At 46.9% G+C, this 26,820-nt stretch overlaps 1 protein-coding gene across 2 annotated transcripts in view; it reads left to right on the forward strand.

The window, feature by feature from the left end:
- Positions 1 to 1,765: 1,765 nt before the first annotated feature.
- Positions 1,766 to 26,820, forward strand: part of GNG12 (G protein subunit gamma 12) — a 136,035-nt gene continuing 110,980 nt past the window's right edge. Inside the window, exon 1 of one of the 2 annotated variants that reach the window (XM_047788694.1) lies at positions 1,766 to 1,908. The gene's annotated coding sequence lies outside the window, so the exon portion shown is untranslated. The remainder of the gene's footprint in view (positions 1,909 to 26,820) is intronic. The other variant, XM_047788695.1, reaches the window with a different exon arrangement.

A 26,820-nucleotide genomic window follows, 5' to 3' on the forward strand; every position in this document is an offset into this window, starting at 1 on the left:
TACATGCTCACTTTCACTTTCTATGCTTATCCCATTACAGATGGGTAGCAGTTCCCAGACAGTCATTGTTCTGTGAATCACACATTGAATAGTACTATATTAGAAAAGTTTCAATAAGCCCCTTAAGTTCTTGGTGTCTCAGTTTCCAGATGAGATTATGTACATGAAAGCATTTACTATCCAGTGCTCCAGAAATGGAAATTAGTGGTAGGCATTAGGAGTTGATTCTGTAATCTGTGGCCAAAAGATACAAACTCCAGTGGATGATGGTCTTAGTTTCAGGTGGCATCAGGCTGTTGTGTTTAGAGTAGATCCCTGGAACTGTCAGTGTCTGTGGATCAGTCAAGCATTTCCTACCACCTTACAAAACAGAATAAAGGAGTTCCTGTTGTGGCTCAGTGGTAAGGAATCTGACCATTATCCATGTGGACCCAGGTTCGATCCCTGGCCTCGTTCTGTGGGTTAAGGATCCAGTGTTGCGGTGAGCTGTGGTGTAGGTTGCAGATATGGCTTAGATCCTGAGTTGCTGTGGCTGTGGGGTAGGCCAGCAAACGTAGCTCTGATTTGACCCCTCGCCTGGGAACTTCCATATACCCTGGGTGCAGCCCTAAAAGACAAAAAAAAAAAGAAGAAAGAAAGAAAGAAAAAACGGAATAAGAGTGAAGATAATGTCTTCTTGGAAACCCTTGGCTCCTGCTTCCCTAGGCCTCACTTCTCTTCAGTTGGTGAAACGCAACACACAGACATCCTCCACCAATGTTTTAAGACTCCATTTCAAGTGTGGACTCTGCCCACACTGGTTCTAAGTGACCTACTTTGGCCTCGGCATCTCTTTTATCTCCACCCTGTCAAACAAGAAAGCAGACACCTAGGAATGTGGGAGAAGTCTGCTGAGTGGTACTATTTCTGCACATCCATCTTTTTCACTCTTTCTGGACTCTTTCTGGACTTTTTGAGGGTGACATCCCCACCCCCACCACCAATCACCTTTATTGCAGAGCTTGGCACATAGCAGACGTCAATGACTGTTGAATGGCTGTATTAATAGTTTGAAGTCTACGGAAACGAACGTGGCTTTTCAAACTACTGGACCCTGAATCCATCCAGAAAAAAACCAAAGCGAATTCCGTTCATTAAGCGGAACTCTGCCAGGTACTGGGCATTCGGAAACACAAATCTCATGGTGGAGCAATGGAAGGGAAGCTCATGATGGGCGGGTGTACTTCACATTCAACAATCTGCAGTTATAGCTCCACTTTCTGGGAAGCAAAATCTCTCTGTGGCCCCAGGGCCCTTTAAATTTTGCTGTGACTGTTTTCTTAAGAAATTCCTGGAGCAGAGCCTAACTTTTGTGTAGGGGGTTGGCAGAGCACATTTTCGCGGCCTAAGGGACGGTTGGCATAAGGGTTGGCAAGGCGTTCACACGCGAGGGAAACTTCAGAGGAGTGAGAACAGCCCTGTGCAGGGTCGTGAATGGGGGGTGGGAGGGAACCGAAGCATCTTTGAACTCCAGGGCTTTAGGGAATTTGGGGAAGGGAAACTGGGGGTGGCCAAAGCGGCCAGACCTTTGCGGGACTTCAACGCTCCCCACCTCTCCTCTCTGCCAGCCCACGTGCAGCAAAGCAAGGGTTCGGCGGCCGAACTGAGTAAGAGCCCGGGCGTCTGGGCAGGAGGGAGGAGGGCTAGGCCGGGAGGAAGGAGTCCGGGCCGCCGCCGCCGCCCCGCCCGTCGGGCTGTCCGCCCCGCCTACCCCGAGCGAGGCGGAGCCGGCGCCCGCCCGGAGGAGCAGGAGGAGGAGGAGAGGTCGGAGCCGTCTCCAGGAGCCCTTAGAGACAGAGTCCCCGGCAGCAGCGGTGGTGGCAGGGGCAGCGCTCTGGCAGGCGAGTGAGCACCGAGCAGCGGGCGCAGGTGGCAAGTCGGGTCCCCGAAGGGACCAGGGCGCAGCGCGGGGCGTCGGCTGGCCAGTTCTGGAGCCGCCTCCGAGTTCCCAGTGCTGGGAAGCGAGATGGAGGGAGGGAACGGAGGAAGGAAGGAAGGAGGGAAGAGTGTCCCAGAGGGCGGGGACTGGTCCGGGCACTGGGCGCCGGAGACCGGGATGGGGGAGGGAGGGCAAGGGACGCCGAGACCCGGAGACGGACGGCGCGCTCGCCCTCGACGGGCGGCAGCGGCCGGAGGGCGCGGGAAGCCCGCAGCCCTGCGGGTCCAGGGCTGGGAACCGGCCCCCGGGACGAGGGCGGGAGCGGGAGAGAAGGTCTCCCGGCTCGCTCGCTTCCTCACCGGCCCGCGGCCGTGCGCCCCGCGCCGGGTTGGGGCTGGGAGGTTCCGGGGTTCCCAGCTCCAGCTTGCGGTGCTGCCAGGTTTGCGAGAAGGGCCGGCAGCTGGGGGCGACCCAGCGCCACGCCCCTCTTCCCTACTTTCTTCCGCTCTTTCTGGGGACTCGGCAGCGAAGGCGCAGCCCTGGAACCCGCTGGGCGTTGGGGGTCTGACGGCGAAATAGCGGGTCTCAGAGATCACACGTCCCGCGAGGGACCCCCGAGCAGTGAGCGGTCTGGAGAGTGCTATCATTTGCGGATGATAGGAGGAGGTCAAGACTCAGACGTGAGGCTTGCGTGATTTTTAAAAAAAGTATTGCCCGGACTTACTGCGTGGAACAGAGTGACTTAAAAAAATTTTTTTTCAACTAGGGTGTATCAATTAAAGCTAATTTTAAAATGCTGTCCCTGAAGCCTCTCGACCCACCGGTTCCTCCCCTTCTGTTTGTGTCTTGTAAACTTGACTTAAATCATTCATAACTTTCGAAAAGGAACTCGTGATTCTCATTAAATCCCCGCGGTGGAGCGAAACTTTGGGTAACTGGAAATCTGAGTGAGGGAACTGCCGCGGCCTGTCGTCTTGTGATCACCCCTGCCCGGGCGCGGTTGTGTACAAACAAGTGCACAGAGAAGGAAATGGTCAAAAACCTGAGAGAAAGGAGGTCCCCTGCGCCCACGTGTCAGGGCACGTTTAATGGCTGCTGTGAGTGGAAACGGACTGGAATGTATTAGACCTTGTGGAGTTGGACAAACTTCACATGATTAGCTTCCTTCCCATCAGTTGTTTCCTCTCCCCCCCCCCCCGCCCCCGCTGTCTTTGCCGACACTGTTTATATTTCCTGGGGCTGTTGTAGCTTCGTCTAGATAGATTGTCTATAAGGAATCTTTTGGACATTGTCAGCAGCAGGGACTGTGTCTGCGTGTTCTCTACTTTAAAAGCGGAGTTTGGCTGTGTTTTTAAAGTGCTCGTCACCACGCTGCACCATTGCTGGTGCTTCTCAGCTCTGCCTATAAATGATGGCAGGATGGCGGCCCTCACCTAGTAGAACCAGGAAGGCGGGCAGTGTTAGAATGACGGGGTTGGGTTTAACTGTTGCCAAAACAGTCACATTCAAGGAAGGAGTTGTTTTGATTCTTTAAAAAAAAAAAAAGTGTATGTGTTAGCAAGCCCTTTTTTCAATAAACAAACATGATTCACACACACATAATTTTTTAAAGTAATGAAACCTTTTACAGAGACTTCAGTGATAAAAGGACTTTGGGATCAAGCCTTCAGTCCCTTTGCCTTCTCTAACTGGCACCATAAAACCCTGGTTTAGGTCCAAAACATGTCGAACAGTCTGATGACTGTGCCTTTAGGCCTTATTTTTAAAAATGCAGTCGTGTATTTACTGTTTTTAACCCAGGTAATTCACAGAGGTATTGAATCTGGACAATAGATTTGTGTAAAAATACCTAAAAATGTGTATCTGTGTTTCACAAGAAGCGGAAAGGATTAATACTCTAAAATTTTTCTGTGTAGCAAGCTCCCAGCATCATTTGAAAGCCTAGCTCTCTAACAATGAGGTTTGCGGTGTCGGGCTTATGTTGTCACTTGTTGAAGGACATGGGTGGCTTGTCAAGTTGTGACAGCAAAAAGCTGCATAGTCAAAACACTTGAAGAAATGCCTAGCTAATAGGAGATTAGTTTTGCTCTTTTTTATGTTGAAAACCTCTGAGAGAAAAAAAAATCAGGTTTAGAATTATATCATTTATTGTGTTGGATTTGTATAGGAGGTCGTTTTGTTTGTTTGTTTGTTTGTTTACATCAGCTTAAGCTTAATTTAGGGAGTCAAGTTGTGGAGGTCAAATTTTTCTGATTTGGGAGAGAATCAGCTTAACGGTGATTTGGGGTATGAGTTTTGGTGTTGGACAGATGTGGATGGGAATATTAATTAACCATTTTCAGTCTGAATTATAAAATGAGGACGGTAGTGGTCTCTGTCTTGAGGGTTTTTGTGAAAGTATATGAAACAATCATTGGAAAATGCTTTGCACCGAACACACAGATAACGTTTGAAATTATTAGATATTTTATCTATTGATTCTGGCAGCCAGCTCTCGGATAAATTAAAAGACGGCTGTTTGAATCTTCTGGAAACACTAGATAGAGCAAATAAATCAGGTAAAGAAGGAACCCGATTTGATTGATAGATGAATAGATAGAGCTTCTGGAAATGCTAGGGCAATTAAATTCGAAACAAGTTACCTGGATTTATAGATAGATAGAGTCAGTGCTGTCTCTATCCATCTATCTATCTACCTACATAAAATACTTGTATGCATGTGTGTGTCATATTTCTACCACAGTGGTATGAATAATTTTGATTAATGGATTAACAATTTTAATGTGCTTTTGGTATAAAGTTAACAGGTGTATAATATTTTTAGAGCCAGACCATCAGAAACATTTCATTAATCATATTTTAAATTTAAAGACAATTTATATTTGAAATAGTCATATTTATTAACCCTGGGTAGGACATTAAACAGAAATAGTAGTGTTTGTCTTTAATCTAGTATGATTTTTAATGAAGTTATGAAAAAATGTGACTCAGTGATATACATTTATTTTTCGTGTACTGATGTCCAGTGCCAACAGATAAGCCATAAGCTGTGTCTAGGCAATGATTGGCAGCATGTCGAAAATATTTTGTAAAAGCATGGTGACTAATGGTAAGCTTTAGGGGGACTAGGTGTCCAGTTAATTCAGGGAATCTACTCGTCAGATCATTGACTCATTGAGGAAATAGAAAAAATGCTTCCATCTTTAAAACAAACCCTTTTAAGTGGCTGTTTTCTTAATGCACATCAGGTGCATAGGATTAGACTGATTAGAATCGTAGCTCCTGCCCCAAAGGACTTCTCATTTTACTAATTATTCCACAGAGACGGTGATTTATAATATTTTTAAATAACTGTAAAGGGTACAGTATTATTATGAATCAGTTCTTGCCGATGACATTATACGCGGAAGCAGCGGAGGACTTGATTGAATAAATTATTGATTCTTTTCACTCCTAAAACATCACAGCATAGTGATGAATTCTGGGCTCACGCTTCGAGGTGTATGGAGTGTGGGCAAGTTACTTAATACCTCTGTGCTACAGTGAAGTGTTGGGAGGGATAAAGGAGTTAATCTCTCTAAAGCATTTAGAGCAAGTGCCTGACACATAGTCTATGGTCCATACAGATTAACATTAAATTATTACTTGTTGAGTTTTTCTAAAAGTTATATAATGAGCATGCATTATTTTTGTAACGGGAGAACAACTATTTGAAATTGTATGTTTTCCCCAAATGTAAATAAGCGCAGTAATCTATAAAGTCCTGCCAAGTAGTGCTTCTAAGTCAGAGAATATAATCAGGCCATTGTCATTGTGTCTTTTAAACATGAAATGGATTGCAAAGTTAATTTGTTTAACAAATTAATTCTCCTAGGTCTCAATCCCCTTTTCCTTTCTTACTAGAAACTTGGGGCAAAAACATCAATCATCGATGAAGCCCGCTTTAGGATCGGTTAAGCACAGGAAGGGTGGTATGCCCAGTTATAGTGCATTATTACAATTCCGCCTAATTAAAAACAAGTTTATGGGGAGTTCCCTTCATGGTGCAGCAGAAACGAATCCAACTAGAATCCATGAGGATGTGGGTTTAATCCCTGGCCTCGCTTGGTGGGTCGGGGAACCAGCGTGGGTGTGAGCTGTGGTGTAGGTTGCAGACGTGGCTCAGATCCCCCCTTCCCTGTGGCTGTGGCGTAGGCCAGCAGTTGTAGCTCCGATTCAACCGCTAGTCTGAGAATTTCGTATGCTGCAGGTGTGGCCCTAAAAAACAAAAAAATAAAAATAAATCAATAAAACCAAATTTATGCATAGACAAGAAAGTACAGACAAATGGATCATGGGATTGAGGTGCTTCTGCCCTGGTTTCTCCAGTGAGCATGTGTATATAACACAAAAGAATCCATTTGTTTAACAGTTATTCAGTAAAACCCAGTTTATTAGCTTCAAAGAGCAGGATTTGGTTTTTGTCTTAGAAGAAACACCAGCTTCCATAGTCGTTAAAGGGTCCTTAAGTTACACGTGAGAATTATATAGCAGTAAAAGAGAGCCCCTCTAGACGATGGTAGGTTTATTTTCCGAAGAGATAGATGTTTGCAATTCGGGTTTGCATACAGACCCAGCCCACCAACCTTGACTTTATGGAAGCTGTCACTTCCCAGATGAGTCACATCCCAGCCCCGCACGGAGGAGCCGTGTGCATACAGCACCTGCAGTGTGTCACAGGCCTCCGAGACAATCATGAGGAAGACACACAGGGCACTGAGTGTCATGGGAAAGCTCAGTAGGTAAAAAAATACATATATATACTTACAGTTGTGCAAGTCCATTTATGGAGCTCTTCTACATCTGTAGGCCCAAGTCTAGGCCCTTTATATACGTGGTCTTGTGCCCACCCCGCAGTAGCCCTGGCAAGGATGCCGAGGCTCCTCAGCCACAAGATGGGAGTATGACCCGGAGGTGTTCTGACTCCACACCCCAGGCCCTAAGCACTCCACAGAGAGCTGCAGTGGAGGTGTGACCAGCTCGGGGGGGGGGGGCAACCTATATATAATCAGCAAACTATTATATATAGGATGGATAAACAAGACGATCATACTGTATAGCCCAGGGAACGGTATTCTGTATCCTGTGATAAACCATCATGGCGAAGAATATAAGTGAAAATATGTATAACTGATGGTTACTTTGCTGTACAGCAGTGATTAACACACCATAGTAAATCAACGACACCTCAATAAAATTTTTTAAAAACCGGAGGTGGGGAACGTGATGGAGGGAGTTCCGTTTAGAAGCTCTAACTCAAACCAAGAGAAAGAGGAGAGGGCTCCTCTTAGGAGCGAGGGGACCCACCTGAGGAGAATTATCAGCACCTTGCCACTGGGCTCACCCCTTTTCAGCCATAGCAGTTGAAGCTTCCAGAATTGCCAGAGACCCAGCAGGCCTGGAAGGATCTGTGAAGTTGGTTGGTCTCCACCACCCCAAACTCCCAAAAAAGGCCTTGAGAGGACAGGGGCACTGTGCTGCAAAGTCCTGCCCTGGGACTAACCCACACTGCTCTCTCAGAAATGGAGGGCACCAGCAGTGAGCCAGCGGGCTCAGACCCAGGGCAGAGGGTGGCAGTGACTTGACCGAAGGTTACTTCTAGATGGATTATTCCATTTAGTGCGGAGTCTCTTGAAAATCATTTCTGGTGTCACTTAAATGTCTGGTTTATTGTGTCAGGCTTTATTGGGTATCGTAAAAGTGCTTAGCTGGGAGTGTCTGGTTGCCATCCTCTGACAAGGAGGGTTTTTGTCTTCTTTTAATGGGTCTGCATTTCGGAGGATTACTGTGTAATAAAAATCAGGGTGTTGGAGACTGTTAAGACCTGATACTTTCAACTTTGCTGGAGAATCAGTGGCTCAGAGAAGAATTTTGCATCAGTCTTTGGTGGATCTGTTGCTAAGAAGCTTTGGTGGTTTTTCATGTTCATTGATTGTAAGCAGGTGACTTTGGGGCCAGAGGGTCAGGAAGCCTTATATTCTGTTTGCCTTCTTACAGAATAGACTACCATTCCCCCTGCAATCCGTGGCACATAACTGACTTGGGATCCCCCTTGGCTGACTGACCCAGGAGAGGGGCACAGGTTCTGGTTTAATTTGTGTTTGTGTCATCACAAGTGCTCTCTGGGGTGGGCTCTGAACCAACAGTTGTTGCCACACTTGGGTGCAGTGTATAGAGAATTCCTCTCATCTCTGATGGCTGTGTTCCAACCCACATGAGCCCACAGGGGTAGAATCTTAACTTTACCCGTGTAGAATAACCAGGCTCTCATTTAGCTGCAAATGCTGCCAGCCAAGATGTCCCTGGGCACAGGACATTAAACCTTCAGCCCCCAAGCTTGCAGTGACCTCAGATTTCGTCTGCTTTGCCGGGAGAAATTGTGGCAGAGGTGCAACACAGTTTAGCTCTCAACGTGAGCCAAATAAATCTCAGAATGGAAAGAGGACTCAAAATCCAAAAGCTGCTCGGACTTTATTGACATGAAACCAGCACACCAGGTTTATTCAACCAGACTCTCAGGCAAATTGGAAAAGCATTGGAAGTGGCAGAGTTGGTGCCTGTCCTGTACCTAAACCACCCAAACCTTTTGAGCTATTAGACTGTGACCTGCACATTAGACCACAAGGCTTCACGTGGGTGTGTAAGGTCATGATTGGCTGCCCAGACAAGTTGTCAAGGAAGGTTTGGATGTCTGGCCAAGAAGCAGAAGAACTGGGTTGTGACTTCTTGATAGGGCTGCCTTGAACTCTTGTATAGGTGGTTCACTGCATAAGAGTACCTGGCCAAGGAAATTAAGTGGGGGCTCAGATCTGCTCCAAAAACCATGTAGCCTGGGCTAGAACTGCCTCTGCCAAGAGAAGGGACACTTCTTTCTGATTCCGTCAAACCTGCAAGGCTGGGTCCACTTGGAGGGCTGGCCTTTTTGTAACTCTCACCAAGCCATGTGGCTAGCGGTGGCAGCCTTTCCTAGCCCCGTCAGCCACAATGACCCTCAAAATATCAAGAACCAGCAGAGTCTGGCACATGGTAGGTTCTTAATAATGCCAATGGAATAAAGGGGTGAAACCACCTTCTGTGCAGTGCGTGCCAGCAAAATGGATGAGCCAGAGTTCTTCTTTTGGCTCTGGCTTTTTGGCTTTTTAGGACTGCGTGTGTGGCATATGGAAGTTCCCAGGGTAGGGGTTGAAGTGGAGCTGCAGCTGCTGGCCTACACCACAGCCACAGCAACGTGAGATCTGAGCCTCGTCTGTGACCTACACCACAGCTCACGGCAACACCAGATCCCCCACCCACTGAGTGGAGAGGGAGGCCAGGGATCGAACCTACGTCCTCATGGATGCAAGTAAGATTCATTTCCGCTGCACAACGGGAACTCTGAGCCAGGGTTCTTTTTTACTCAAAAAGGTAAAATGGATAGTATCTACTGGGAAATGCACATTCGGTGTTGTGTGTTCCCTGTGCCAGGCTTCTTCTTCTCTGTCTGGTTCAGCATTCCCTCAGGGGCAGGTAAAGCCCAGGACTTGAGGTGTTGTTGACATGGTTTATTCCAAGTTGAACACCAACAAACATGCTCCTGATACCTTCAGGGTCCCTGACGTGGTGTCTCCTGGGAATGGACAAAAGGAACCCCTGGTGTTTATTGACCAGCTGTGGGCCCTCCCCCCTGGTTATAGGATGCAAAGGACAGTGGCTACAGGAGCATTTGGAATTTACCTATGAGTGGCTGCTGCTTGCGTAGAAAGACTTTTCTAGCTTAGGGTAAGAAATGGGGAGCCTTGGAGTTCCCTGGTGGCACAGTGGGTTAAGGATCTGGCATTGTCACTGCTGTGGCTCTGGTTCAAGCCCTGGCCCGGGAACTTCCACATGTTGTGGGTGCTGCCAAGAAGAAAAAAAGAAATAGGGAGCCTTGTCGGTAAAGCTACCAACAACTAAGGGGGTTTGTCTGCATCCCTCACAATCCCAGCTGGTGCAGCTTGCCCACTTTCTCTTTCTAGTTGATCCTCTAGAGAGCAGACTCTCAGGCTTGACTTCCTCTTGGCTCCTCTCCTGAGAGTATTGCACACAGCAGGTAGCATCAGACATGTTTAGTGGGTGAAATGGCTAAGGTGCTGGTTCTAAGGATAGAGGCATTGGTTTGCACTCAGGACCCTGGCCTTCAGCTGTTTCATGGCGACGCTGCACCTTGTGAAAAATGCGCATGGGTGCAGAAACATGAACGCCTTTCACATTCAGTCAGGTTAAATGCAACCTTCTGCAGGCAACTCAGATTACCAAAACAGAAATAGCCGCGTACAAATCTTGGGAAGTTCCCATTGTGGCTCAGCAGAAACGAACCCAACTAGCATCCATGAGGAAGCAGGTTTGATCCTTGGCCTTGCTCAGTGGGTTGAAGTATCTGGCGTTGCCGTGAGCTGTGGTGTAGGTCGAGGACATGGCTCGGATCTCATGTTGCTGTGGTGTAGGACGGCAGCTACTGCTCCCAATTCATCCCCTAACCTGGGAACCTCCATATGTCACGGGGATAGCCCTAAAAAGACCAAAAACAAGGATTTTAACAAGGATTCCCTACAGAATTTCTTGAGAGAGCAAACTTACCTGTTGCATTTATAGTATGACTGGATTTTACAGAATTCCAAGTCTCAACTTTTCAGGAACATCTCTATGAATGAAGCAGAATATTCCGGCACATGCTTTGCCCTCTTTTTTGATATAAATATTTGATGAACAGCATGCTTCAGCCCTAACTGTCTCCAAATTCAGAAAGCAAATAAAGAAAGGCTCCTGGCATGTGGCCTAGGAGGGAATCCTTGCCTCTTCTGCCTTTGCCTTCCATTCACCTCCACATCTCAGACTTGCTCCTGTGTCATAAATGCCAGGGGACTCAGGGACACCCACATCCAGCAGGTGATATCAAACAGGGCAGAGACTGCCCTCTTCCTGTGCACCTCCTGAACTCTGGACCCCGGTTTCTCCGCTTTCCTGATGTCAAAGCGATCATTCACCTGCCTGAACCCAGGATTCCTGGGCCCCAGGCACCTTCTCAGCTTTGTGTCTTCCAAGCTGGGCTTGTCCTATTCTTCACTGTCTTGTGATAAGCAGCTTATACAATGTTTTCATTTTTTAAAAAAAAATTGATGATGTATTTATATGGTACCCCCCAAACCTTACAACCGTATAAAAAGGTAAACACTGAAAAATCTTCCTCCCATTCCATCCAAGCCTTGTCCCTACTCTTTACAAGTTGCAACTTGTAAATACAAGCAAATGAAGATATATATATATATATATAATATATTTATATATTTTTAAATTCTTCCCCCTTCTTTCACAAAAGGTGGTGCTATTACATATACTCTTCTGTGTCTGGCATTTTAAAACTAGCCGTCTGTCTTGGGGATCTCTATCAGCACCCCCGTTTTCCATTGTGTGGATGTACCCTGGTTTATCCAGCCAGTCCCCTATGGCTGGACCTTAGAATTGATGCCCGTCTTCCGCTATTACAAACGGTGCTGCCACAAATAAAGGTGTCATTTTGCTTTTGTGCAGGTGAACCTAGCGAATTGATTCCCAGGAGCAGGACTGCTGAATCACAGAGCCCTGCCATCACCCCACCTCCACCCCCACCCCCCGGAAAGGTTGACTCATTTCACTCTTTGCCCAGCAGGATACTAGGTGGCCTGTTTCCCCACAGCCCCACCAACACCAAGCATGTCAGCTCTCTCCTTTTCTCTCTTTCTTTCTCTCTTTCTTGCTCATCTCTGTGACGAGAAATGGTGTTTAGGGTGGGTTAAATTTTTCGAATTATGAGTGAGTTAGAGGTTTGGGGCCATTTATTTATCTTCTCCTGTGGGCATTTATTGACCTTTCCTCCTGCAGCAAGCCTTTTGCCTACATCACTGTCCAAATCTCTTAAATACAGATTTAAGAATGTGATAGCTCTTTTGGGCCTAAGGGTACAGTGGGCTGCCAAGTTATCAGTGCAAAGTCGAGAGAAGTGGACAGTAGGGTTTTATGCCAGTTGCTAATGTCTGATTGATACATAGTCTTCAGCTAATGCTATTATTAAATTGGGGCTTCTCCAAAGCCTTTATGAAGACGATCTTCTAGTTTAGAATTTCTCCCTCTCAAACAAAAACAAACGAGATCCAGACTATATACATCCCAATGGCATTTCTTGCAAAATCTTCTAAGAAATCTAGATTTTTTTTCCCTTCACATGCATCTCCTGAAAGGTTGTACATTAGTTTGTGTACCTGTGGAACAGAGCTACTGTTCACCTTTTGATTTCACCATCAGAGAGCTGTCTGCTCTTATTTCCAGAGTGAAAGAAAGGAGGGAAGTTGAAGTATAATGTAAGGGGACCGGGCAGAGTTCAAGATTTGAAGAAGAGAATGGGGTTGGAGTTACGCAGAATCAACTTTCTCTTAGAGATGCTCTTTCAGTCACCTCTTAGTATGCTCTTTTAATATGAAATTAATTTCATTAATTTTCATCTTTTGAAAAATGACATCCATCAAAAGAGAGAGAACTTTTGTGAAAGTGAAAAGATGACCATGTGTAGTCAATTTTTCTCTTTTCTTTTTTTTTTAAATTTTATTTTATTTTATTGCTTTTTTTTTTTTAGGGTTGCACCCTCGGCATATGGAGGTTCCCAGGCTAGAGGGGGAGAGTCGGAGCTGTAGCTGCCGGCCTACACCACAGCCACAGCAACGCAGGATCCGAGCCACGTCTTCGACCTACACCACAGCTCATGGCAATGCTGGATCCCTAACCCACTGATCAACGCCAGGGATTGAACTTTCTTCCTCATGGATACCAGTTGAGCTTGCTAATCACTAAGCCACGATGGGAGCTCTGTTTTTGTTTTGTTTTGTTTTGTTTTTTCTCTGTTTTTGGTCCTGAAGGCATATGGAGGTTCCCAGGCTAGGGGTCAAGTCGAAGCTACAGCTGCCGGCCTGTACCACAGCCACAGCACCACAGAAACGTGGGAGCCGAGCTGAGTCTGCAACCTACACTGCAGCTCACAGCAATGCCGAATCCTTAACCCACTGAGTGAGGCCAGGGATCCAACCTCATCATCATGGATACTAGTGGAGTTTGTTTCTGCTGCTCCACAATGGGAACTCCTATTTTTTAATTTTTTTGCTTTTAGGAATTCATATGGGGCAGTCCTGTATAAGGTTAACCTTCATCTTCATTAAAAAAAAAAGAAGAAAAAAAACAAAAACAAAAAAAACCAAAGCAAGAAAACCTCACCACCACAACAAAGTCTCCTTCTCAGAGTTTGCACATTTTGCAGAGGCCCGTAAAGCTCTAGGAAGGAGCTGATACAGGCCTAGGGCTCTCTTTTCAGCTCCTAGAGGTGGGTTTTCTGCTCTCTGGATGCTTTGTTTTCCTTTAAGTCTCCTGTCGCTATGGTATTGATGCCAACACTACACTGTCAGCTCCATAAGGACAGGCACTTGGTCTGTTGATCTAGCCCAGGATCTATGAGGGTACCTGGCACCTTGGGGTGCTCCATCCATAGTGGATGAATGAATGCTGCTGAAGGTAGGTACCTTCTGTACCTGGCTGGGTCTCCGTGATCAGCCGTGTTGGGGATCCCATGGAAGACTCAGGCCTGGGGCGCCATTCCTTGGCCTTTGGGCAGGATGATGCAGCCCTGGGCCCTCCCTGACAGTGTGCATGATGTGTAGACTCAGGCTCACAGTCTGACTCACCTGGGCAAGGCACCTGACCCTGAAGAGCCTCCATTTTCCCATTCGTAAAATGAAGATAACAACACTGTATTTCAGCAAACCGAAGAAGCCATCAGTTATGAGAAATGCCGTTGTTCCACCAGCCACTCAGAAGGAAAAAAGAAATGGCTGCCAATTCAGCCATAACCCACATCAACCCTAATTGTATTACCAGTTTTCTATAGCTGCCATGACAGATTACCCCAAATTTCGGCCCTGAAAACAGCCATCCGGATCATCTCACAGTTCTGAGGTCAGAAGTCATCACGGGCTTGGCTGGTTTCTCTGCTCTGGGTTTTACATGCCTGAAATCTTGCTGGGAGGCTCTGGGAAGAATGCATTTGCAGGGGCATTTAGGTTGTTGGTAGAATCCAGTTCCTTGCCGTTGCAGGACTGAGGCTCCTGCCTCCTTACAGCTATAGGCTGGAGGCCACCCTCTGCTCTTAGAGACCACTCTTTGGTCCTCGTGCTTGGACCTTCCCACTCAGAGCCCGCAGCAGCGTGACAAGTCCTTCTGGTGCCTGAAATCTCTTTGAGGCTCCCTTCTTCCCCCTCTCTCTGCCTCCCGCCAGAGAAAGTCCTGCGCTTTTAAGGGCTCCTTTGATTCAGTTGGGCCCACGTGGACCATCCAAGCTGCTGGCCCTTAATTACATCTGCATTTTGCTGTGCGACATCACACATTCCCAGGTTTCAGGGATTAGGGTGGGACGTCTTTGGGGGGCCGTTGCGACTGCCACAGGGAGTCATCCCAGGGTCAGGGATGTTAACGTGTGTACAGAATATGTTACTCCGCATTGATTACATACCATCTTCGGCTTAAAAACTGAAGAGCTATGATGTAGTATAAAGCATTCAGGATGTCACTGCTAAGTGCCCAAGCATTAACCATTATTATTATAATTAATGTTATGATCCTAGTGCTCCCATAATACCTGTCACCTTTCATTTCACTTGAAGTTATTCTCACAGTTAAACACCTCTGACAAACTAACTGAGAGAGTACAGTTGCCGGCAGTTCATTTGGTAACAGGAAGGATGCGAGTTACTCCTTGGGTGATAGCTCTGCGCTGACAAGTGCTAGGGCCTTTGCAAACTTCCTCAGGCCTGGCAGAAGCCTTCTGAGCCAGATAATACCGGCTCCCCTTACAGGTGGGGAAGCAGCTGGAGGTTGAGGACTGCTTGTGAGCTCGGTAGTAAGTGGTGGTAGCCTCTGGCTCTGAATCCAGGTCTGTCTGACTGGGCAGTCAGTGCTCTTCCTGGTGCCGCATTACCTGTCCTGATGTCCCCCCAGGTGTGTGGGGTGGAGGGGATGGCCTCCTGGAAGGGGAAGGAACACAGGGGAGGAGACGTGGCCCTGCGACGTGGCTCTCTGGTCCCCAGATGTGTTTTTGCTAATGAATTGTGTCGCTCATCGAAGATAAAGGTCTTGTCTCTTCATCCTGTTTTCAATTTTTAGGAAGCACAACAATGATTTTTTTCTTTTTTGGATTCAAGAGGTATTAATCGGTTACCTACTCTGAGGGTACAGCTGTGAACGGTGGTGATTTATAATGAGAAATATGTATATGATCTATGTACAGTTCCTGACACAGAACTCCTGAACCTCTTTTGTGATGCAGGTGTCTTTTGTTCTGCTATTGGGGTGACTTTGGGACCACACCTAAGGATGGAGGCTGTTTGCCTGGAGAACCAACCATGTTATTAAAAGGGCGGAACCTTTAGCCCCACCCCTCAGACCTCCAGGGAGGGGTGCGAGGGGCTGAAGGTTGAATCATGGGTCACCCATGGCCAATGATCTAATCAATCATTCCTATGTAATCAAACCTTCATAAAACTCAAAAGGCCACATGGTTAGGAAGCCTTCTGGTTGGTGACCACGTGGAGAGATGGGGAAAGTGGCCCTCCTCCAAGAAGGCGTGGAGGCTCTGAGCCCTTCCCCCGCCTCCCCCTCAGCATCTGTCCCATCAGGCAGACCCTGAGTTACAGCCTTTCATAATAAACCAGTGATCTGTGATCTAGTAAGTGCAGTGTTTCTCTAAGTTCTGTGGGCCGCTCTGAGCCCTTAACCTGTGGAATCTGATGTTATCTCTGGGTAGATAATGTCAGAATTGAGTTGCATTGTAGAACACTCAGCTGATGTCAAGAATTGCTTGGTGGTGTGCAGGCCTCCGCCGCAAACTGGAATTGGTGACCAGAGCACTTTTATATACTGTGTGTGACTTTCGAAGGGAAGAAAGTTAGCAGCGGGGAATTTCTGCTTTTCAAACTATTTTAAGTGCAACTGGGGCAAAAGGGAAAGGAGAAGAGGAGGGTGCTGGTTTAGCAGAACAGGAGTAAACACGGTAGCTACCTGAATCCTATAAACTCCAGTCGCTGTCTCTAGAAATTTTCCAGGACACAACCACAGATTATTTTAGGCTCTTCAAATTCAGGTAGCCCTTGTTGAAAACCAGTCTCATCATTTTGCCTTCAAAACATGCTTTTCTTCCTGCCTTCTCTCCTCAGTGGACATCTGCACTCACCCAGGGTGCCAAGCTCTGGACCCCTGAGTCATCCGGAACCCCTCCCTCCACCTCCCCCCAGCTCAGACCCCCTTGGTCCCGACCAAAGCCTGTCACGTTCACATCCCAACCAGCCCACACATTCCCTGTCCTCTATCTACCTCCCGCCGTGGCTTCCTAACTGACCCCCATGCTGCCACCAGGGTGGTTTTTCTAAAGTGTAGATCTGAATGTCACTTCCTCTCTAGCAGCTCGCAAAAGACATCACCATCTAGTAGTTAAGGGTTCACACTGTTCAGGTTCAAGGCTGCTTCTGCTTCTTACAAGCCCTGGAATCTTGAAAGAGTTATTTAGTGGCTCTGTGCCTCAATGTTTTCATCTCTAAAATGGGTATCATCAGAGTACCAGCCTCACAGATAGGTTATGGAATTTATTTATTTATTTTGTCTTTTTGTCTTTTCTAGGGCTGCACTTGCAGCATATGGAGGTTCCCAGGCTAGGCGTCTAATTGGAGCTGTAGCCACCGGCCTACACCACAGCAACGCCAGATCCGAGCCGCCTCTGCGACCTACACCACAGCTCACAGCAACGCCGGATCCTTAGCCCATTGAGCAAGGCCAGGGATTGGACCCGCAGCCTCATGGTTCCTAGTCGGATTCATGAGCCACTGAGCTACAAAGGGAACTCCAGGTTATGGAATTTAAATGAGTTCCTATATGTGGAGCACTAAGAACAGGGCCTGGCACGCAGAAAGCCCTCCGTGAACATTAACCCACAACCTAGATAACACGACTGGGATAACACGACTGGAGCGCGTGTTCCCTGCTGCTCCCTGTCATCCCCTACCTTCCCAGTGCCATTCAGTCCTTGCTCTGCAGCCAGATCTGACAGTATGTAAGTACCCATGTGGAGAGGACATATTTAAACCTTTTCATAGCAAACTGATAGCACTTTTAAATCTTTTGGAGCTAGTGAAAAATTGGGCTTGCATTTTATTTTATGTTTTTTATTTTTATTTTTTGCTTTTAAGGGCCTCATCTGAGGCATATGCAGATTCCCAGGCTAGGGGTCCAATCAGAGCTACAGCTGCCAGCCTACACCACAGCCACAGCAACACAGGATCTGAGCCATGTCTGCCACCTACACCACAGCTCATGGCAACTCCAGATCCTTAACCCACTGAGTGAGGCCGGGGATCAAACCTGCAACCTTGTGGTTCCTAGTCGGATTCCTTTCCACTGTGCCACGATGGGCACTCCCTGGGCTTGCATTTTATATTTCATTTTTCTAGTAGTTCTTTTTATTGCATCTTATGAAACTATTGGACCATGATGAAATGTAAATGAAAACAAAAAGCTGGATCTTTCACTAAGGATAGTTTGAAAAGCACTTCTGTGTTCCCACACACCTACACACACACCCCTCTAGTTGATTCATACTGGCCAGGTTGCCATACTCAACTGCGAAGCCTTAAATCTCTCTGGATTTTTTCACACCATTTCCTCTGCCTAGCATTTATTACACATTTATTCAGCACCTATAATAAGTGCTAGGTTCTGGGGCTATGAGTAAGATACTGCCTCTACTTTGAGGAAGTGTCCTTCTAGCTACCTGGTGAATTCTTGCCTGTGTTTTGAAATCTAGCATAATTTCATTCTTTCACCCATTAAGAAAACATGTATGGAGTTCACCTCATGGCTCAGTGGAAACGAATCTGACTAGCATCCATGAGGACGCAGGTTTGATCCCTGGCCTTACTCAGTGGGTTAATGATCCGGTGTTGCCGTGAGCTGTGGCTCCAGATCTGGTGTTGCTGTGGTTGTGATGTAGGCCGGTGGCTACAGCTTCGACTAGACCCCTAGCCTGAGAACCTCCATATGCCACGGGTGTGGCCCTAAAAAGACAAAAGGAAGGAAGGAAGAGAGAGGAAGAAAGAAAAAGAAAAGGAAAGAAAGAAAGAAAGAGAAAGAGAGAAAGAAAGGAAACAAGTATTAAATGCCATCTTCTACGAGGCACTGGGTGCATTCTGCTCCCACCCTTAAAGATCACCAAGCTAATTGGCGAGGTGGGATGTATGCAAACAGATACAGAAACAATGACAGTAGGATGGGAGGGTTAGAGAGCAGTGTGTGCAAAAAAGCAGGGATGTGTCTGACTTTGCCTCAGCCACACAAGGGCTAGGAGAGGTCGGAATTGGTGTCAAGGTACAGTGGAGGCAGTGTCATCATAAAATGAAGATCCAGGTCCTAAGGTCAAACCCAGCCCTGAAGCACAGCTCTACCACTCACTAGTCACTAGTCATGTGACTTTGAGTGACTCTTCTCTCCGCCTTAGGCCATTCAGGCTACCATCACCAAATACCATAGACTGAGTGGCTGTAAATGACAGAATGTATTTCTCATAGTTCTGGAGGCTAGAAGTCCAAGATCCAGGCACCTGCACACTCAGTGTCTGTTGAGAGCCCACTCTCACAGCTCATGAACAGCAGTCTTCTTTTCTCACCGTGTGTGGTCTTTTGTATTCATTGAATTTCTTTTTCTTTTTCTTTTTTTTTTTTTTTGTCTTTTTAGGGCCGCACTGGTGGCCTATGAAGGTTTCCAGGCTAGGGGTTGAATCAGAGGTACAGCTGCTGGCCTAGACCACAGCCACGGCAACGCCAGCTTCTTAACCCACTGAGGAAGGCCAGAGATCGATCCCTCAACCTCATTGTTCCTAGTCAGATTCATTCCCACTGTGCCACGACATGAACTCCCAGAATTTTTCTATTGAAGTATAGTTGATTTACAATATTGTGATGATTGGCTTAGAAGATGTGATATACACACACTCACACACTCATATGCACACAATGGAATATTACTTGGCCGTGAAAATGAACGAACCATTGCCATTTATAGCAACATGGATGGACCAAAAGAATATTATACCACTTATATGGGGGTCTCTTTTATAAGGGCACTACTTCCATTTATGAAGGCTTTACCCTCAATACGGAATCACTTCCAAGGCCCCATCTCCAAATATATCACATCAGGTTTAGGATTTCAACTTGAATTTTGAGGAGACACATTCAAACCATAGCATTCTCTGAACTTCCAATTCCTCATCTGTAAAATGGGGATAACAGTACCAATACCTTACAAGGCTGTTTGAGGCTCACCTGAAATTATTACATACAGAATGTGCTTAGAAATGTGCCTGACATATACAGCTCCATAAATGTTAGATGTTATCACTCTTGCTGTGACCTTTTTCCCTCTCCTTGACCCCTGTATCTGGACATACTTACATTTGCCCTTGTCTGGCTTGAGTGGCAGGCTCTTCAAGCAGCCTACTAATTACTACATTGAATTGTGTAATTTTACCTGCCAATCTCTGTCTCCCCTCTAGCATGAATGTACCTCTTGAAGCCAGTGACATTTCTTCATCTTCCTATTGGCAGTGACAGACAGTGTTCAACTCATAGAAGACTCAGTAAATATTTAGAGAATCTCTATTGTATTAAAATTTAAATTTGATAACTTCAACTTTAAAATGTCGATGTGCTTGCAAAATTCATAGGTTGAAATCCTAACCCCCCCCCCCACCTCTACCCCACAGAATGATGATATTAGGAGATGCGGCCCCTGAGTGGGAATTAGGTCATGAGGGTGGAGTTCTCATGTGTAGGATTATTGCGCTTACAAAAGGAGCCTCAGAGGTGCCTCACCCCTTCCACCGTGTGGGGAGACAGTGAGAGGACAGCTGTCTGTGAACCTGGAAGCAGCTCTCACCAGACACTGAATCTCCTGGAACCTTGACCTTGGGCTTCTAGCCTCCAGACCTGTAAGAAATAGATGTTTGTTGTTTAAGCCACCCCAGTGTGTGGTATTTTCTTTATAGCAGCGGGAATGGGCTAAAATTCTTTCGTTGCCACTTGGCAGATGGGGAAACCGAGGCTCTTTCTAGAAAGTTTCTGTTACTTGCTCCACATCACAGAGCTAGCCAAGGGCAGAAGCGAGATTAGAATCCCACCTCGCTTGTTTTCCCGTTTTGTGCTGCCTTGTCAAGTCTACCCTGCGAGCTGGGGCTGGGGGGAGGAGGGTGTCTTTCTGGGTGCGGGCCAGGCTCAGAAGCTCTTACCACCCAGCCCCACCCGCATCAGGATGGCTGCGTGGGCAGGAACCAGGCTTGAAGAGACCTCCAGACACACCCTGTCTCCCTGCTCGTCGCACTCCCCACTGCTGCACTGGTCTTTATGGGTCACACCCTTAGCAAGTGTCCACCTGAAACCTGGATGGAGGTGGGGACAGAGCTGGCCTTTGGGAGGTGGGAGGCTGCCAAAAAGTCGAGGGAGGGAGGGAGGGACTTGTCTAAAGGTGAGTGATTTATAGCCAGACTACAGGGCTGAGTCAAGGAGGAGGAGCCCGGTGAAGTCAACAGGTAGGAGAGGGGAAAATTGGACAGCTATCCAAAGGCAGTGATGCTTTCTTAGACCTTTTTCCCCTCCAGAAAAGTCTTTTTTTCTTTTTTCTTTTTTTGTCTTTTTAGGGCCACACCCGCAGCCACATGGAGGTTCCCAGGCTAGGGGTCCAATTGGAGCTGTATCCACTGGCTTATACCACAGCCACAGCACCACCAGATCTGAGCCGCATCTGTGATCTACACCACAGCTCACGGCAATGCCAGATCCTTAACCCACTGAGCAAGGCCAGGGATCAAACCTGCATCCTCATGGATACTAGTTGGGTTGGATACCCCTGAGCCACAACAGGAATTTCTCCTCTAGAAACATCTTGATGCATCTCCCTTCCACCTTCTTTGAAAGGGACACCTGGACACTCTGCTGAGGAATGCTTTCTGTGCTCCAATCACTTGGATTGGGTTGTAATCTTTATTATGGAGGCAGGGCAGCCTGGTGAATCACACCAAGGACTCTGACCTCGAACATTCTTGACAATAGTGTAAAATTTATGACTTCATGCCTTATCTTTTTTTTTTTTTTTCATCTTTCATTAGGGAAAAAAAAAAAAAAAGGAAAGAATTCTCAAAGGGACTAGGATCCTGTGGCTCGTGTAGCCTCAAAGGCAGAAGAGACCACAGTCATGGTTTGCAAACCTCCCTGCATATCAGGATCAGCTGGGGCATGATTGGGACAATCAGGAAGGCCTGGCTGCACCCACACCCTCTGCGGGGGGCCTGAGGATGGCCCCTCCTGTAAAAAGTCCTAGGTGATCCAGAGCTCAGTCAAGGGGGGCCAGAGCACCATCGGGGCCCAAGTGAACACTGGGTCTCTGCAGTGAAGATGCTTGACTAGGAGGGGAAGTCAGGACGTGGCCGCCAAGGCATCTGATGGATTCTGACTCATTTTCTTCATCTCATTACGGGGTCTGGGAGCACAAATCCTCACTCCTTGTCAGCTCATAGAGCCCCTTCCTTGAAACATGCCCAGCCTCTACCCTGGAGCGGTCTCACCCAGCTCTTCCCCCTTCTCAACAAAGACCGATGTATCTGTTTGTTAAATCACCTTTTCCACGTGGAAGGCAGCTACGCTCGCCACCAAGCAGCGTGCCAGCAGTTCCCCTGTGGACCCTGTCGCCCATGGTGGAAGAGCCCAGCAATTCTGGGTAGAAAAGGGCTCTTGGCCAAGGCCTCCTCTGTGACACATCACACCACCTCATGGGCAGGTCTCTTGAGAAAGCTGCATCTTACAGGCCAGTTCATGCTGCATGTGAGTCATGTTCAACACGTGTTACTCGTGGCTAGATTTAGTGTATGGAGCCTAGGAACAGATGATGGGTTTTGAGGCGCATAGGAAGGCTCTTGACTTTTGATTCCAAATGGCTTTAATGGTCACCATTTATTTTGTTTTATGTCCAGTAGCACATTTGATTTTACTTTAATTAATTAATTAATTACTTTTGCTTTTTAGGGCTGCACCCGCATCACATGAAAGTTCCCAGGCTAGGGGTTGAATCGGAGCCACAGCTGCCAGCCTCCCCCACAGCCACAGCCATGCCAGATCCAAGCCGCATCTGCAAGCTACACCACAGCTCACAGCAATGCCAGATCCTTAACCCACCGAGCGAGGCCAGGAATTAAACCCACATCCTCCTGGATACTCGTCGGATTCGTTTCCGTGGTACCACAACAGGAACTACTGAAGATTTTATTTTTATCTGGGTTTTAGTAGAGGAAAAATGGTGAGGAAAGGTGACCTTAACATTTGCATTCATGGAAGTGATTTTCGGATTTGTTTTTCTGGATAAAAATTTTAAAAATTATTTTTAAAGAGACGGGTTTTTTTTGTTTGAGGTTTTTTGGGGTTTTGGGGGGTTGGATTGAATGTCCACGCCACATAGATTTCTCCATTTCCCCTTGAGCACGAAAAGCCTTCTATATAGTAATACTTTCCAGAAGCATCTGAAAATGGGAGTCCCTTGGGGACTTTGATGGCACATCATATTAAAAGGAAAAATGAAATCTCAAGAGCGCCACTTTTGGTTTTGAAACTAACTTCTCATTTTACAACTTTGATGATGAGAAGGAGAGGGAAGTAACATTTCTGTGCGCCTGCCCTGGGAATTATAATTAGTTCATTTGTGGAAGAGGAAACTGCAGCTCAGAGCAGTTCAATAACGTGTCCAAGGCTGCACAGCTCCTGAGCAGCAGAGCCGGAATCCAAGCCTGCGGAATCCGTTAGGCTGCACCGTGCTGCCCTCTGGTACTAAAAACACACACCCCCTTGACTCTGTAAGTGTTAATTTTCTTTAAGAGACTTTTCTTTTATCGTCCACAGAAGACTGTCCTGAGAAGCATATAAAACATAAAAGCATTGTAAAACCTGAGGCTTAGTGGAGTCAGCATCTAGGGAAGAACAGAAAGTCCAAGAAGAGAAAGTGGAACTGCCTCCTGGCAGGTACCATGTTTATAAAGAGCCCAGCCATTACTCATACAAATCTGTTTCTAAACTGACTCTTTAACAGCTGCGAAGACTGGAATTATCAGTTCTGAGCACATTTTTTAATTTTTTTATTTTTTTGTGATTTGTCCTTGTTAAAAATGGATTGTAATAGGTAGGAACAGTTTTGCTGATTGTTAATATGCTTTTGGTTGCTGGTTGCATTGAATGCAGGCATTTTGGTTATTTCTCCAGAAAACAATGCTGGGGAAGCTGAGAGTAAATGTTGGAAAAGTGACAGAATTAAAGGGTTGGCCTTCTCCAGAATTTCTAAACAGGAAAGGCTCAGGGCTGGCAGGCTGCAAGGGGTGCGAGGGGACAAATCTGGAAGTGTGTTTGCTAAGCGAGTATAATTTTTTTTTCTTTTTTTACTTCGCTTGCGTGTTTTTGTAATGTTTTCTCAAAATGTTTTAAAATTTATATTTTATAAAATGAGACGGTGTTTATTATCCATATTGAAAAGATGGTTCTTGCAGTGGCAGAGAGGAGGAACCTGCCTGGCAGAGAGTAATCCTAGCTCAACCACTTGCTGCTTAGTGACCTTGAAGAAGTCACTTGACCTTTCAGTGCCTCAGTGTCCTCTCCCTGAAGATGGAGATGATACTGCACCCTCTCCCAGGGGTTATCGTGAAATGTAAATAACATAAAATATATAAAATACTCAGAAACGGGTCTGATGCCGAGTAAACAAGATGCCCAATAAATGTCTGCCACCATTCTTTTATTTATTTATTAGGGCCACAGGTGAGACACACTGAAGTTCCCAGGCTAGGGTTGAATTACTGAAGTTCCCAGGCTAGGGGTTGAATCGGAGCTACAGCTGCCGGCCTACACCACAGCCACAGCCACTCAGAATCTCAGCCGTGTCTGCAACCTACTCCACAGCTCACTGGCAACGTCACATCCTTAACCCACTGAGTGGGGCCAGGGATCGAACCTGCATCCTCATGGATACTGGTCAGATTTTTTTCCACTGAGCCACGATGGGAACTCTTCTCTTGTCCTTTTAATTAGTTGGAGTTTAATTGATTTAATTGGAGGGGCTGATGGAGATAATGGTAGGAGGAAGACGTTCTCCCAAGCCAGCCTTTGTGCAGATTCTGCCAGAATAAGTAATTCTGTTCCGCCTGAGGATTTGAAGTCCGTGGTTTTTATTCTCACGGTACTCCAAATTGACATTTCCATGAAGGAGTGGGAAGATCATTAAACTATTTATGTTTTAAACATGTTGTCATTCCATCTGTGCTTTCAAAACGTGCTAGATGTGACCCCTGCTGAAACGTGCCAGATGTAGTCAGCGGGTGGAGCTATGGCCTAGAAGCCATCCGGAGTTCCGTGCTCAAGATGCAGTTGTGCTGGGTGCTGCAGAGGAGGGCCGAGGGCTCAAGCGCTGATGGAGGCGCAATCTCTGTTCCTCTGAGAAGCCGATACCTTCCTGCCAGCTCCCCCCACGTCACAGCGTACAATGTAGTTTTCATTCTGTGGTGAAAGGAAAGGAACCACTTTTCTGGAGACACAGGCTTTTTTCTGGCCCTAGGGCCCAACACATTTTTCGTGTAAGACCTTGTGTGAGGGTCACAGGGGATAGATTCCTCAGTATCGTCAGCAGTTTTTCCTGGGGGACTCTTCGAAGAGACCATCCTTGTAGTTATTTCTTATGTTAACCCTTGAAATAATTAGACGCTCTTTCCATCTCATTCACTGACTGTGTTTCTGCAGGAAATAATTAAGTCCAAGTGCATCGTTCTCTTGATCTAATTTGATTAGGTGCCAGCAGGGAGGTTCTAGGAAAGAAGAGAGCCAAGCGTCAGGAGCCTGACATCTGGAAATTGCAGGTCTAGAATTATGGGATGTTGTAGCCCAAATGGGCCATTGTGTTCATGGAGCCCACCTTTTGCTTTTTTGCAGATTAGGCAGCTGACGCCCAGAGATTGGCCTGAGTTGGGTAGAACTAATTGGTGGCACCCGTGGGACTCCTGCTTCCAGGTCCAGCCACCTGTTCCACCCAACTGCACGCTTGTTCTGAGCGTGGACTTCAGAGCTGAGGTGTGCAGTAGGACCTTCTGCAGCACGGAAATGTTCAGTCTGTCCAGGGTGGTGGCCACCTGCCACATGTGGCTCTTGAGCACTTGAATTGCAATGAGCATAACGGAGCTAGAATTTTTTGTTTGCTTTATTTAATTTTCATTCATTAAAATTTAGAGTTTTTTTGTTTTGTTTTGTTTTGCTTTTTAGGGCCACAGCTGAGGCACATGGAGGGTCCCAGGCTAGGGGTCGAATCGGAGCTACAGTGCTGGCCTACACCACAGCCACAGCCACACGGGATCCGAGCCACGTCTGTGATCTATACCACAGCACACGGCCACGCCAGATCCCCAACCCCCTGAGCGAGGCCAGGGATTGAACCCACAACCTCATGGTTACTAGCTGGATTTGTTTCCATTGCGCCACAACAGGAACTCCTAAAATTCAAAGTTTTATAACCGTGTGGGGCTCGTGATGACTATTTTAGACAGCCCAGCTTTGGAGACATTGAGGAGGAGAAAAAGTCCTGTCCTCACCTCCTGCCTCATTCTCACCTAGCAAGAGGCTCGCCTTGCCAGTAGCTCAGGTGCACCTGGTCTTGTGCCAACCTCAGAGAATCAGGTGGGGCCAGTCGCCCTCTTTCTGGATGAAAGGTAGCTCCTCCGTAAAACATGGAGTTGAGTTAGCTCTCTCTGAGGTCTCATTGTGACAGCAGATGTGGCTTTCCACTGACCAGCAGTGTCACCTTTGGAAGGGCACTGAGCCTGCTGGTGCCTCAGTTTCTGCATCTGTCACCCGACATGAACACCCGTTCTGATGCCCCATCTCAGTAATACTGGGGGAGGCGGAGAGTGGGAAATCAGTGAAAAGAAATCCCTTTGCAAGGTTGCTGTGTGTTTTTTCAAGGTCTTTAGTGACTGGAAATATTTTTGGTTTTGATGCAAGTCGTGGGTGGCTTTTCTTTTCTCTAAGATGCCCCTGTTAATGAACTTACACGTCAAGATATCCTCATTGCCAGAGCAGAGATAAATAACACATAGCCATGTGAAATATGAGCCGGGAGACGTGGCCCTGACGACAGATGACTGATTTGATCGGTGGGTGCTGGTTTTTCCTAATCATCTTGCTTGACTAGGCAATACCTAATCTGTCTCTTGCACAGTCAGCTGTTTCATCTGAGAAACCAAAGTGGATCCCCTTTCTTGGGAACTATGCTCTCCTCCTGGCTTTTCTTCCTTTTGCTCCTTTTCTCACATGAGCCTGCGTAAGCTCTTTATAGAAACCATGGAATCTTCAAGGAAACAGATAAAACCATCTCAGGTCTCCTTGATGATCGCCTCTCCGTCAGTTGTTCTCCAACCGTGTTCCCAGGTGGTGACCCCCCTGGCATGCCCACAGCCTGCTGGTGGGCCTCAACTGTCTTCAGAGGTGTGCTACCAGGAGTTTCCACTGTGGCTCAGCAGATTAAGAATCTGACTAGTATCCAGGAGGGTGCAGGTTTGAACCCTGGCCTCGCTCAGTGGGTTAAGGATCCAGTGTTGCCGTGAGCTGTGGTGTAGATCACAGACGTGGCTCGGATCCCACATTGCTGTGTCTGTGGCACAGCCTGGCAGCTGTAGCTCTGATCCGACCCCTAGCCTGGGAACTTCCATGTGCTGC

This window comes from Phacochoerus africanus, chromosome 8, assembly GCF_016906955.1.
Source record: "Phacochoerus africanus isolate WHEZ1 chromosome 8, ROS_Pafr_v1, whole genome shotgun sequence".
Classification (NCBI taxonomy): domain Eukaryota; kingdom Metazoa; phylum Chordata; class Mammalia; order Artiodactyla; family Suidae; genus Phacochoerus; species Phacochoerus africanus.